Genomic DNA, 14,033 nt, shown 5'->3' on the forward strand with positions numbered 1-14,033 from the left:
AAAGCAGAGACATTACTTTGCCAACAAAGGTCCGTCTAGTCAAGGCTATGGTTTTTCCAGGGGTCATGTATAGATGTGAGAGTTGGACTATAAAGAAAGCTGAGCGCTGAAGAATTGATGCTTTTGAACTGTGGTGTTGGAGAAGACTCCTGAGAGCCCCTTGGACTGCAAGGAGATCCAACCAGTCCATCCTAAAGGATATCAGTCCTGGATGTTCATTGGAAGGACTGATGTTGCAGCTGAAACTCCAATACTTTGGCCACCTGATGCGAAGAGCTGACTCACTGGAAAAGACCCTGATGCTGGGAAAGATTGAGGGCAGGAGGAGAAGGGGATGACAGAGGATGAGATGGTTGGATGACATCAGTGACTCCATGGACATGAGTTTGAGTAGGCTCTGGAGTTGGTGATAGCATGCTGCAGTCCATGGGGTCACAAAGAGTTGAACACGACTGAGTGACTGAACTGAACTGAACCCAATCTTCTATTTCTTCTTCTTCTGGTCTCCATAGCCTAAGACAAGCGCAGGAGGAATTTTTGAGGATTAAGATTTCAGCCCCAGAATTTCTGACTCAGTTGGTCTCGTGTGGGCTCAAGAAACAGTACTTTAAAAAGTCTCACAGGCTTCCCTGGTGGTCCAGTGGTTAAGAATCACCTTCCAATGCAGGAGACACAGGTTCTATCCCTGGTCATGGAACTCAGATCCCAAATGCCGAAGGACAATGAAGACCCCACATGCCACAACTAAGACCTGATGCTGCTAAAAATATAACAGATACTTAAAAAAATACAGACTCTTAGGTCCCATACCAGTTTGACTGAGTCAGAATCCACATTTTAACAAAATCTTCAGATTATTTGTATGAACATTAAAGTTTTTTTTTTAATTTACCAAGGTATAGTTGACATGTATTAATTTCAGAATGAACATTAAAATTTGAGAAGCACTCACTTACATGGTTTTGTGTAAATCAGACAGTTCCAAGGTTGCCTTGTGAATACTTTTGTGCTGTAGAATTACTCTCATACCTTCATTTAGCTTTTGCCTTTCAAGCTGCTTTTTTAAAAAAGAGTCAAATCATGTGTGACCCTACTCTTTGCTTCATTAATTAATTCTCTAGATCTAAATTTTCTTCCTGAAAACACAGAAATCCTCAAAATAGATACATGATGCCTCACAAGAGATGGAATATGTTACATCTAAACCAGACACTTGGTATTATTGTCTGTGGTTTATATTCTGCTAGCAAAGCTTTGCAGCTTATTCTTCAAACTTTTCACAGGTTACCTTTCTTGAGGTTGCTTCCTGCTGCCCTTTCAATTTCACTCCAAGCTGAGACACTTCTCCCTTTTGAACTTAAGGCAATGGCACCCCACTCCAGTACTCTTGCCTGGAAAATGCTATGGACGGAGTGCCTGGTGGGCTGCAGTCCATGGGGTCGGACACGGCTGAGCGACTTCACTTTCACTTTTCACTTTCATGCATTGGAGAAGGAAAGGTCAACCCACTCCAGTGTTCTTGCCTGGAGAATCCCAGGGACGGGGGAGCCTGGTGGGCTGCCGTCTATGGGGTTGCACAGAGTCGGACACAACTGAAGCGACTTAGCAGCAGCAGCAAGCAATATCTAGCTATAACTTTACCAAGAACTTAAGAGTCTATGGAATGGAAACACAGGCAGAAAACTAGCCACTGGAAAAGGGTGCTTCTGGGGCTCACAGCTAAACCTTTCTCAAGGAGTCCGACCTTTGATTTTATTACTGTGCTTAGTTGCTCAGTTGTGTCCGACTCTTTGCGACCCTTTGGATTCTAGCCCATCAGGCTCTTCTGGCCATGGGATTTTCCAGGCAAGAATACTGGAGTGAGTTGCTGTTTTCTCCTCCAGAGATCTTCCCAACCCAGGGATTGAACCCAGATCTCCTGTGTCTCCTGTATTTTAGGCAAATTCTTTACCCACTGAGCCACTGGGCAAGTCTTCACATTGCTAAAATGCTGCTCACCTACCCGCCCTCCCCACCCCTTGACCCCTGACTTCTACCCCATATTTGTGCCTCCTCCAAAGTACTGCCAACCCAGAGCACAAACCCCCATCTCATCTGAGGGCCAATGACAGAGAAAAACCTAGTTTCCCTCCCTTGCCCTGATGGAAAGCCTGTCCCGGTCCACCTTGTGCCACCATGCAGTCTAGTTCCGAGAAATCCTTAAAACTCCAATTTAGAAGAGACTTGAGCTTTATTTTTTCAGAGCCAAAAGATCCACTTAAGCCCACCCCTGCCTCCAAAATATTTAACTAGCTTCACAGGCACTTAGTGAAATAGAAAGATGCTGCAAGTTTTCAAACAAGTCAGGATTCTGCTGCAGATAGAGCACACTTTCCATATAAAATAGCTTTGTTAGTTCATTCAGAGGAATAGCACTGTCAGAAATGCAAATGTGTGGCTGTATTTTTTTTTTAATATCGAAACTTCCCTGACAGCTCAGTGGATGATGATGACTTCATTATCCAGTGCAAGGGGAATGGGCTTGATCCCTGGTCCGGGAGCTAAGCTCCCACATGCCTCCAGGCCAAAAAACCAAAATATAAAACAGAAACAACAATGTAACAAATTCAATAAAGGATTTAAAAATAGTCCACATCAAAAAACCTTAAAAAAAAATTAGTGGTCTTTTGTGCATGTTTGTTATATGAGTTCAAAGAATGACTTAAGTATGAGTCAAGTGCCCTCTTTACTCTTAATTTCCCTTTTTTCAGGAATCATTTAAAATTGTCCTGTTTCTTGATGTAATTTCAGTGAAGTTAATCTTGAATAAAGTAATTTCATCAGACAGTGCTGAAACAACTAGATATTCATGGGGGAAAAAAATGGAATTCACTTCATACCTCATCCCATACACAAAAATTAATTCAACATGGATTATAGCCCTAAACATAAATTCTAAAACAATAAAGATTCTAGAAGAGATCATAGGACAATATCTTTGCAGTACTGGGGAAGGCAAAGATTTCCTGAGGGAAAGGGAGAGCACTGACTACAAAAGGAGAAAAAAAAAAAAAAACATTAAATTGGACTTCATCAAAGTTAAACACTTTCAAAAGACAATGTTACTAGAATGAATAGATAAACCACAGACTGGGAGAATACGTTTATAGCACATGTGTCTGACCAAACATTTGTACCCACCCCAAAAACCCCCCTACAATTTAATAATATAAAAAATCTAATCTTAAAATTAGGCAAAAAAGTTTGAACAGTCATTTCACAAAAAAGATACATAAATGGCCAATAGGCACTTGAAAACTGCTCAACATCTTTAAGGTCTTATAAAAATACAATTTTAAACCACAGTGATACAATGCACACCCACTGCTGCTGCTGCTAAGTCACATCAGTCGTGTCCGACTCTGTGCGACCCCACAGACAGCAGCCCACCAGGCTCCTCTATCCCTGGGATTCTCCAGGCAAGAACACTGGAGTGGGTTGCCAATTCCTTCTCCAGCACACCCACTAGAATGGCTTAAAAGAAAAACTCCAAACTCTTCATGTTTTGCAAATAAAAGTATAAAATGATATAACCATTCTGGGAAATTGTTTGGCAGTTTCCTGTAAAGTTAAACATATATTTATGGGGCTTCCCTGGTAGCTCAGTGGTAAAGAATCCATCTGCAAATGCAGGAGACACAGGTTCAATTCCTGATCAGGGAAGACCCCACATGCTTCAGGCCCATGTGCCCCAACTACTGAGTCTGTGCTCTAAAGCCCAGAAGCCACAACTACTGAAGCCCAAACGCTCTAGAGCCGATGCTGCACAAGAGAGGCCACCACAATGAGAAGCCTGAACGCCACAACGAGGAGTAATGCCTGCTCACCATGGCTAGAGTGAAGCCCGCACATCAACGGAGACCCAGCACAGCCACATAAGCAAATAAGTGACATTTTAAAAAGATACATACTTATCACGCAAGTCAGCAGTCCCACTCCTAAATACGTGTCCTGGAGAGATGAAAAGATGATTACACATCGAGGAACCCAGAATTGAAAGAGACATGTGTACCTCAATGTTCATCGCAGCACTGTTTATATAGCCAGGACATGGAAGCAACCTAGATGTCCATCAGCAGATGAATGGATAAGAAAGCTGTGGTACATATACACAATGGAGTATTACTCAGCCATTAAAAAGAATACATTTGAATCAGTTCTAATGAGGAGGATGAAACTGGAGCCTATTATACAGAGTGAAGTAAGCCAGAAAGAAAAGCACCAATACAGTATACTAATGCATATATATGGAATTTAGAAAGATGGTAATGATAACCCTGTATGCGAGACAGCAAAAGAGACACAGATGTATAGAACAGTCTTTTGGACTCTGTGGGAGAGGACAAGGGTGAGATGATTTGGGAGAATGGCATTGAAACATGTTTAATATCATACATGAAACGAATTGCCAGTCCAGGTTTGATGCAGGATACAGGATGCTTGGGGCTGGTGCACTGGGATGACTCAGAGGGATGGTAGGGGGAGGGAGGTGGAAGGGGGGCTCAGGATGGGGAACATGTGTATACCTGTGGCGGATTCATGTTGATGTATGGCAAAACCAATACAATATTGTAAAGTAATTAGCCTCCAATTAAAATAAATTTAAATTAAAAAAAAGATGATTACACAAAAACCTATACATAAATGTTCATAGCAGCTTCATTCCTGGTGGCCTTCACTTAGAACCAGTCCAGGTATCCACAAACAGGACAAGAGATAATCTGTGATATAATCTTACAGTAATACAACGCAGTGATAAAAAGGGACTCTCATACAACCACAGGGATGAGTCTTACATACATTGTGCTTGAGTAAAAGAACCCAGATTAAAAAAGAGTACATATTATACTATTTAGTATGAAGTTCAAGAACAGGCAAAACTAATCTATGGTTGCAGAAATCAGAATAGCTGTTGCCTGGGGGTAAAGGTGATGGGCATAACCGGAAATGAGCTGAGAGAAATTCTGCTGTGTTAGAACATTCTTTATCTTGATAAAAGTGTGGATGAGTGCAGGTGCCAGAACTGAAGCCTGTTGGGAATTTTGTTAAAACTGACAGGACTATACACATAAGATCTGTGCATTCTCACTGTTTAAATGATATCTCAATCCTTAAAAACTTGAGCAGTTTAAAATAATATAATAATTGCATATAGTCTCTGTCATAACCAATGATTCATAGATCCTACTAATTCTATTGCTGCTGCTACTACTAAGTTGCTTCAGTCATGTCCGACTCTGTGCGACCCCATAGACGGCAGCCCACCAGGCTCCCCCGTCCCTGGGATTCTCCAGGCAAGAACTCTGGAGTGGGTTGCCATTTCCTTCTCCAATGCATGAAAGTGAAAAGTGAAAGTGAAGTCGCTCAGTCGTGTCTGACCCTCAGTGACCCCATGGACTGCAGCCTTCCAGGGTCCTCCATCCATGGGATTTTCCAGGCAAGAGTACTGGAGTGGGGTGCCATTGCCTTCTCCTAACAATGGTCAATTACTCAATGTTGCTGATGAATAACAGTTCATATGTTATCTAAGTAGGTTAAACTATTGTTGACTTGGGCTTCCCTGGTGGCTCAGGGGTAAAGAATCTTCAAGCCAATGCAGGAGACATAGGAGACACAGTGTCGAGAAGATCCCCTGGAGAAGGAACTCGCAACTCACTATTCTTGCCTGGGAAACCCTATGGACAGAGGAGCCTGGTGGGCTACAGTCCATGGGGTCACAGAAGAGTTGGACATGACTTAGCAACTAAACAACAACATTTGAATCTTCTGAATTTTGCAAAACATAGCTGCACATGTATTTCTGTTTCTACTACAACGTCTTGTATATTTGTTCTAGAAGATGACTGATTTTCAGCTCAGTTCTCTTAGTGCTTTACACAAACATGCAATCCACTTACATCTTTTTGTTCATCTTTATTTTCTGATCTGAAATGTTTTCAACAATAGATTCTTTGCCACCAAAATACCATCAATCTATCACAGCCCAATTCAAGTGCCATTTCCTCTATGAGGCTTTCATTCCCCGCTGTAGCTAATGTAGCTCTTAATTCTTTCCTGAACCATTGGAACACTTTTCCTCTCAAGTCCTAATTCTCATGATGTTGCAACCGCTTAAAATGTATTTGGAACTTCTTTTCCAGAAATGGCCATCTTTTCTAGAGTGCAGACTACACAGCGTTAGGCACACAGAAGGTACTCAAATACTTAACTAAATATTTGAACTTAAAAATGTTTAATGTAAATCTTAGGTAATGAGGATCTCCTTTCCCTCTACAGAAGAGTATACATGTAAGACAAATAATTTAATGTGTCCAAATAGAACTTGCCTTTTTCTAAAAAGAATAATAATAAAATTTGAATAGTACTCCACCTTTTAAACTCTTACAGCTAAAATGTATCGTTTTTGTAATCACAGTCATTTTGTACATTACAGTCATTATACTAGAGAAAGTTCAACAAAATAAAACAAAAGTGACTATTTCCTTTTTATTATCAAAAGACAAGAGGCTGGTTTGACTAGAAGTATGTTTTCAACAGGTACATCCTGTTTATCTTTGGCTGGAAGTTAAAAAACAGCTCTATAAAATTATATGGAGCAGTGACAAACGTAGCCAATTCATTAATGAGAATATTTTATTATTGTGTGATATGAGAGCCTTTAGCACGTATTAGGGACCATTACTTAATAAATGTATTCTAGCTTTCATGCAGTTTCGATTGTTATATTCTGCATTTTATGATTAAAGCTTGTATCAGTCATTCTTGTATTGTCATGATAATAAGAGAAACAATGGTAATAACTGATGATTTGTTATACGGGATGTACAAACTTAGATTCATGAATTATCATATTGTTTTCACCATTTCTGGACACGAGGAAGTGTCCATTCTTCTCAAATGAATAAATATTTCAAAGCCCCTGCCAAATAAGTACATTTAGAAAATATGAATTAATACGGTATTGAATAAACCACAATACCTTAAAGTATTACTTCACATCAGATACTAAGGTAGTTCAAGATATTTACTAAATTAAAAGCCACCAGAGGGCAGCTTAATACAATAGTGATGCAATACTTTTAAGTATGGTAGCAGTATTTTTAAAATAATTCCAAGAGCTAGATATTACAGATACAGAAAGTGAAAAGAGACATATTTAATAAAATATTTTAAAATTTCAATTATAATAAATGTTTCTGAGTTTTATATATTTGTACTATATTTTATATATGGTGCACTTTTTAAGTTGATCTTCAAATGCAACTGTGAATTAAATTTACCCCCTCACTTCTTTTTTGGAAGCACTGAGAGTAGCCATGAAGTCAAGCAATTTGGTCAATATGAACATTTTAAAATATGATCTTAGGTTACCCTCTCTCTATGGTGACTGGTGTTCCTCCTATAAGAAGGAATTGGAGAAGGGAATGACAAACCACTTCAGTATTCTTGCCTTGAGAACCCCATGAACAGTATGAAAAGGCAAAAAGATAGGACACTGAAAGATGAACTCCCCAGGTCGGTAGGTGCCCAATATGCTACTGGAGATCAATGGAGGTATAGATCCACAAAGAATGAAGAGACGGAGTCAAAGCGAAAACAACACCAGTTGTGGATGGGACTGGTGATGGAAGCAAGGTCTGATGCTGTAAAAAGCAGTATTGCATAGGAACCTGGAATGTTAGGTTCATGAATCAAGGCAAATTGCAAGTGGTTAAACAGGAGATGGCAAGAGTGAACATCGACATTTTAGGAATCAGCTAACTAAAATGGACTGGAATGGGTGAATTTAACTCAGATGACCATCATATCTACTACCATGGGCAAGAACCCCTTAGAAGAAATGGAGTAGCCATCATAGTCAACAAAAGATTCTGAAATGCAGTACTTAGATGTGATCTCAGAAACAACAGAATGATCTCTGTTCATTTTCCAAGGCAAACCAGTAAATATAACGGTAATCTAAGTCTATGCCCTGATCAGTAATGCCAAAGAAGCTGAAGTTGGATGGTTCTATGAAGACCTACAAGACCTTTTAGAACTAACACCCCCAAAAATATCATTTTCCTTATAAGGACTGGAATGCAAAAGTAGGTAGTCAATAAACACCTGGAGTACCAGGCAAATTTGGCCTTGGAGTACAGAATGAAGCAGGGCAAAGGCTAACAGAGTTTTACCAAGAGAATGCACTAGTCATAGCAAACACCCTCTTCCAACAACACAAGAGAAGACTCTACACATGGACATCACCAGATGGCCAACACTGAAATCAGATTGATTATGTTCTTTGCAGCCAAAGAAGGAGAAGCTGTATACAGTCAGTAAAAACAAGACCGGGAGCTGACTGTGGCTCAGATCATGACCTCCTTATTGCCAAATTCAGAATTAAATCAAAGAAAGTAGGGAAAATGACTATACCATTCAGGTATGACCTGAATCAAATTCTTTATACAGTGGAAGTGAGATATAGATTTAAGGGACTAGATATGATAGACCGAGTGCCTGATGAACTATGGATGGAGCTTCATGACATTGTGCAGCAGACAGGGATCAAGACCATCCCCAAGAAAAAGAAAGGTAAAAAAGAAAAATGGTTGTCTGAGGAGGCCTTACAAATAACTGTGAAAGAAGAGAAGCTAAAAGCAAAGGAGAAAAGGAAAGATAAACCCATTTGAATGCAGAGTTCCAAAGAATAGCAAGGAGAGATAAGAAAGCTTTTCTCAATGATCAGTGCAAAGAAATAATGGAAAACAATAGAATGGGAAAGACTAGAGATCTCTTCAAGAAAATTAGAGATACCAAGGGAACATTTCATGCAAAGATGGGCTCCATAAAGGACAGAAATGGTATGGACCTATCAGAAGCAGAAGATATTAAGAAGAGGTGGCAAGAATACACAGAAGAACTATACAGAAAAAATCTTTACGACCCAGATAATCACGATGGTGTGATCATTCACCTAGAGCCAGACATCCTAGAATGTGAAGTCAAGTGGGCCTTAGAAATAGCACTACGAACAAAGGTAGTGGAGGTGATGGAATTCCAATTGAGCTATTTCAAATCCTTTAGGATGATGCTGTGAAAGTGCTGCACTCAATATGGCAGCAAATTTGGACAACTCAGCAGTGGTCACAGGACTGGAAAAGGTCAGTTTTCATTCCAATCCCAAAGAAAGGAAATGCCAAAGAATATTCAAACCACTGCACAATTGCACTCATCTCACAAGCTGGTAAAGTAATGCTCAAAATTCTCCAAGCCAGGCTTCAGCAATGTGTGAACTGTGAACTTCCAGATGTTCAAGCTGGATTTAGAAAAGGCAGAGAAACCAGAGATCAAATTGCAAACATCCGTTGGATCATCAAAAAAGCAAGAGAGTTCCAGAAAAACATGTATTTCTGCTTTATTGACTATGCCAAAGCCTTTGACTGTGTGGATCACCACAAACTGGAAAATTCTGAAAGAGATGGGAATATCAGACCACCTGACCTGCCTCTTGAGAAATCTGTATGCAGGTCAGGAAGCAACAGTTAGAACTGGACATGGAACAACAGACTGGTTCCAAATAGGAAAAGGAGTACGTCAAGCCTGTATATTGTCACCCTGCTTATTTAACATATATGCAGAGTCCATCATGAGAAATGTTGGGCTGGAAGAAACACAAGCTGGAATCAAGATTGCCTGAAGAAATTTCAATAACCTCAGATATGCAGATGACACCACCCTTATGGCAGAAAGTGAAGAGGAACTAAAAAGCCTCTTGATGAAAGTGAAAGAGGAGAGTGAAAAAGTTGGCTTAAAGCTCAACATTCAGAAAATGAAGATCATGGCATCTGGTCCCATCACTTCGTGGGAAATAGATGGGGAAACAGTGGAAACAGTGTCAGACTTTATTTTTCTGGGCTCCAAAATCACTGCAGATGGTGACTGCAGCCATGAAATTAAAAGACACTTACTCCTTGGAAGGAAAGTTATGACCAACCTAGATAGCATATTCAAAAGCAGAGCCATTACTTTGCCAACAAAGGTCCATCTAGTCAAGGCTATGGTTTTTCCAGCAGTCATGTATGGATGTGAGAGTTGGACTGTGAAGAAAGCTGAATACCGAAGAATTGATGCTTTTGAACTGTGGTGTTGGAGAAGACTCTTGAGAGTCCCTTGGACTGCAAGGAGATCCAGCCAGTCCATCCTAAAGGAGATCAGTCCTGGGTGTTCATTGGAAGGACTGATGATGAAACCGAAACTCCAATACTTTGGCCACCTCATGAGAAGAGTTGATTTATTGGAAAAGACGCTGATGCTGGGAGGTGTTAAGGGCAGGAGGAGAAGGGGATGACAGAGGATGAGATGGCTGGATGGCATTACCGACTCGAGCAACATGAGTTTGAGTTAACTTGGGAGTTGGTGATGGACTGGGAAACCTGGCGTGCTGCGATTCACGGGGTTGCAAAGATTGGACACAACTGAGCAACTGAACTGAACTGATAGTGTTGAGAAATGGCATATTTCCTGCCATATTAGTAAACAAGGGTGATTACAGCCCTCCACTTTGAGCTGGTGAGCCCTGAGAGCACTCAGGAAGGAAGGAATACGGGCTCTCTAGCAGCCACCAGACTGCAGCCACTCCCCATGCTGAGCCCTGAGGAAACTCGGGATGTGGAAACACGGGATACTGCCCCCAGACAGAGGACCTCATACTAAAGGATTGATTTCAGTGAGCCCTTTGTATGTATGTACCTTTCCATACATAGGAAAGTGCTAAATTCCTTAACTTGAGATATCTGGTGTTTAGACTACCCATAATTTGCTTCAAAACTTCTGTATAACCTGTCTCTTCCCCTCACCTCCTCAGCGCAGTTCTCTCACGGTTAATTGAAACTCTGCCTCCTGGGCTTAAGTCCTAAAAATTTCCACCTAATAAAACATAACTCAACGTTTAGATTGTGAATATTTTTTTAAGTCGACAGTATGTAGATCCTCTTTCAGAAGAGAAATTTTTGATTAAAAATTATGTTGTTTTAGAGACTTCCCTGATGGTCCAGTAGTTAAGACTCGCGCTTCCAGTACAGAAAGTGTGAGTTCAATCCCCAGTCAGAGAACTAAGACTTCATAAGCTGTGTGGCGAGGCCAAAATACATTTTTTTCAAGTTATTTTAGTCTGTAATTATATGGTCACTTGGGAGATGAATAAACCTCTCTATTGAGGATACCAATAATTTATCATATGATTTATCATATCATACTAAAAATTTTATCTTATTTTCCCCACTTTGGTATTTTATCAGGTACCAAACTCATCTGTGAGTACAACAAAGTGTCATGGATATATAAACATGCCAGTAATGACAAAAACCAATAATTGTGTGTGTGTGGGGGGGGTGCATGTGTGAATGTACATGGTGTGTGTAGCCAAACGTTTTATGCAAGTGTAAAGAATTCTTTTTTACACTTCAAAAAGTTAACCATAGTCCAGAATAGGAAAATCTACAGAGACAGAGAGTAAATTAGTGGTTGCCAGAAGCTAAGGGGAGGGGAGAATGGGGAATGACCGCTAAAGGGTAGAGATTTCTTTTGGGCATGATGAAAATGTTCTGGAATTAGTCAGTGGTATGATTGCACAACTTTGTGAAACTGCTATAAGCCACTAAATTGTACAGTTTTAAGTGGGTGAATTTTATGGTATGTGAGTTACATCTCAGTAAGTCCATTATTTTAGAAAGTCAATAAGCTTATTTCTCGAATAACCACTTGAAATTTCAATTTTAATAAAAATGACAATGTGTTTTAAATCATTTTCCCAAGGCAAAAGAAGGAGCAGAGGCATGTAGGCTTACGGATCCAACCGTAATTCAAGGGTAAAGGGTACAGGATTTCTATTTGAGGTTATGAAATTCTTCTAGAATTAGATGTTGATGATGGTTGCTTAGCCTTGTGTGGATACTAAAACCCAGTAAAATGCACACTTCAAAATGGTGGGTTTTATGGTATGTGAATTATATCTTAAGTTTTTAAAAGTTTATTTAAAAGGTTGCAAGTGCTACTATTTGGCCCAGCCATTCCACTCCTAGATATTCAAGATGGGACTTCCCTGGTGGTCCAGTGGCTAAGACACATGCTCCCAATGCAGGAGCCTGGGTTTGACCCCTGTTCAAGAAACTAGATCCCCCTCACACATGAAAAAAAGAAACTAGATCTCACGTGCTGCAACCAAGACCCAGCATAGCACCCTCTCCCCAGAAGATATGCACTCAGGAGAAATGGGTATGTATGCCCACACAAGAACTTGCACATGAGTGTTCATAGCAGCAGTATTCAAAATAGCCCTGAAATGAAAAGCACCCAAATGTCCATAGCTTGATGAAAGAATTAATAAAATGTGGTGTAGTCACACATTGGAATATTAACTCAGCAACAAAGAGAAGTGAAACATAGATGCATGCTGCAATAAAATGAACCTTGAAAACACTATGTAAGTGAGAGAAGCCAGTCACAAAAGACCACATATTACATGATTCCCTTGTGTGAAATGTCCAGAACAGGCAAATTTATAGATGTTAAGAGAGTAAATTAATGGTCTTCCTAGGAGAAGGATGGGAAATGAGGGGTAACTGCTAATAGGCAAGGGCTTCTTTTAGGGGTGATGAAAATGTTCTGGAATTAAATGGTGGTAATGGTTGTAACAATCCTGTGAATATTCTAAAAAATTTGAATTGTATACTCTACTTGGGTGAATTACATGGTATGTGAGAACTGTAGCTCAGTTAAACTGTTTAAAGAAAGAAAAAAATGCTAACAAATAGTTACAAAATGTTGAGATAAATGTTGAAGAAAAACAGATGGTAAAAGATGGTCTCTGCTAATATAATGTTAAAAAAAAAAAGAAACAAAACACACACAAAAAAATCCCTTTTTCACTTTCTCAGCCTTCTCTATGAATTATAGAAAACAGTTGCCAATATCTTGAATCTATAATGATGCTTTATACTCTTTTCTCCTTTCTCATTCCCTGCGGGGGTTCACTGTTCACATTGCAAATGTCCTTCTTACTCAGAGTTTATGAAACCCACATGCAATTTTTTTTTTTTTTTTGGCTAACATTATTCTGTGCTATGACTCGATTAAGACTTTAATACCATCTTCAATTTTTTACTTTTACCGTGAACTTTTTTTTTTTTAATAGAAATTCTAAATAGTGTTAATGTTATACATTCATGCCAGATAGTCACCAGCATGGCTGAGTCTGCCAAGAGAACAGCATTTCCCATGGGCCTCTGATTCTTGTTATTATTCAACTCTTTCTTGAAGAAAATTATGTTTCCTTAGTAATTGAGTTGTTTTAACTATTGTTTTGACTTTTAGTAGCCTTAGAAGTAGAATTGTGTCAAATGTTTTAAATTATAGAACTTGCAAATTCATTCAGCAAATATTTATTGAGTACCTGTTATTGACCAGGCACCATTTACTTACATTTATTTATAACGAACACTAGAGAACACTAGTTGGTTAATCAAGTATGATTTTTTTTTTCCTTACAGATACTGGTAAGAGCACTCAAAAGATGTGAATCAGTTTAATTCAGGGCTGTTGCTTCTAGCAGATAAGCCAGCCTACCTGCTGTTGAATGACGTGCAAAAAAGAAGGTGGGTAAGAAGAAAGTCATTTGAGTAAATTCTTTTTGCATTTGTAGAGCGCTTTTGTTTTTTGGGATTTTTTTTTTTAAAACAATAACATTAAAAAAAAAAAAATCCTCACGAGAACCTTAGGAGTGGTGCTGGGCAGCACTTCCCACGTGATTCTTCCATGAGAGAGGTTATGTGATGGTCTTGCTTGGATACACACAGTGAGAAATGGAATGTTTCCCGTCCTATCAGTAAACAGAGAAGTCACAGTCATCAGCAGTTGCGGCCACTACAGTGGTGAGCCGGTGAGCCCTGCGGACACTCAGGATGGAAACAATACCTGCCCTCTAGCAGCCATCAGACTGCAGCCACTCCCCACGC

General features: G+C 39.6%; 1 protein-coding gene across 1 annotated transcript in view; it reads left to right on the forward strand.

Annotated features, from left to right (window-relative positions):
• Positions 1 to 13,673, forward strand: part of PTTG1IP2 (PTTG1IP family member 2) — an 88,963-nt gene extending 75,290 nt beyond the window's left edge. The window contains exon 7 of the mRNA XM_045166344.1: positions 13,569 to 13,673. The gene's annotated coding sequence lies outside the window, so the exon portion shown is untranslated. The remainder of the gene's footprint in view (positions 1 to 13,568) is intronic.
• Positions 13,674 to 14,033: the final 360 nt, after the last annotated feature.

This window comes from Bubalus bubalis, chromosome 8 (assembly GCF_019923935.1).
Source record: "Bubalus bubalis isolate 160015118507 breed Murrah chromosome 8, NDDB_SH_1, whole genome shotgun sequence".
NCBI classification, from domain to species: Eukaryota; Metazoa; Chordata; class Mammalia; order Artiodactyla; family Bovidae; genus Bubalus; species Bubalus bubalis.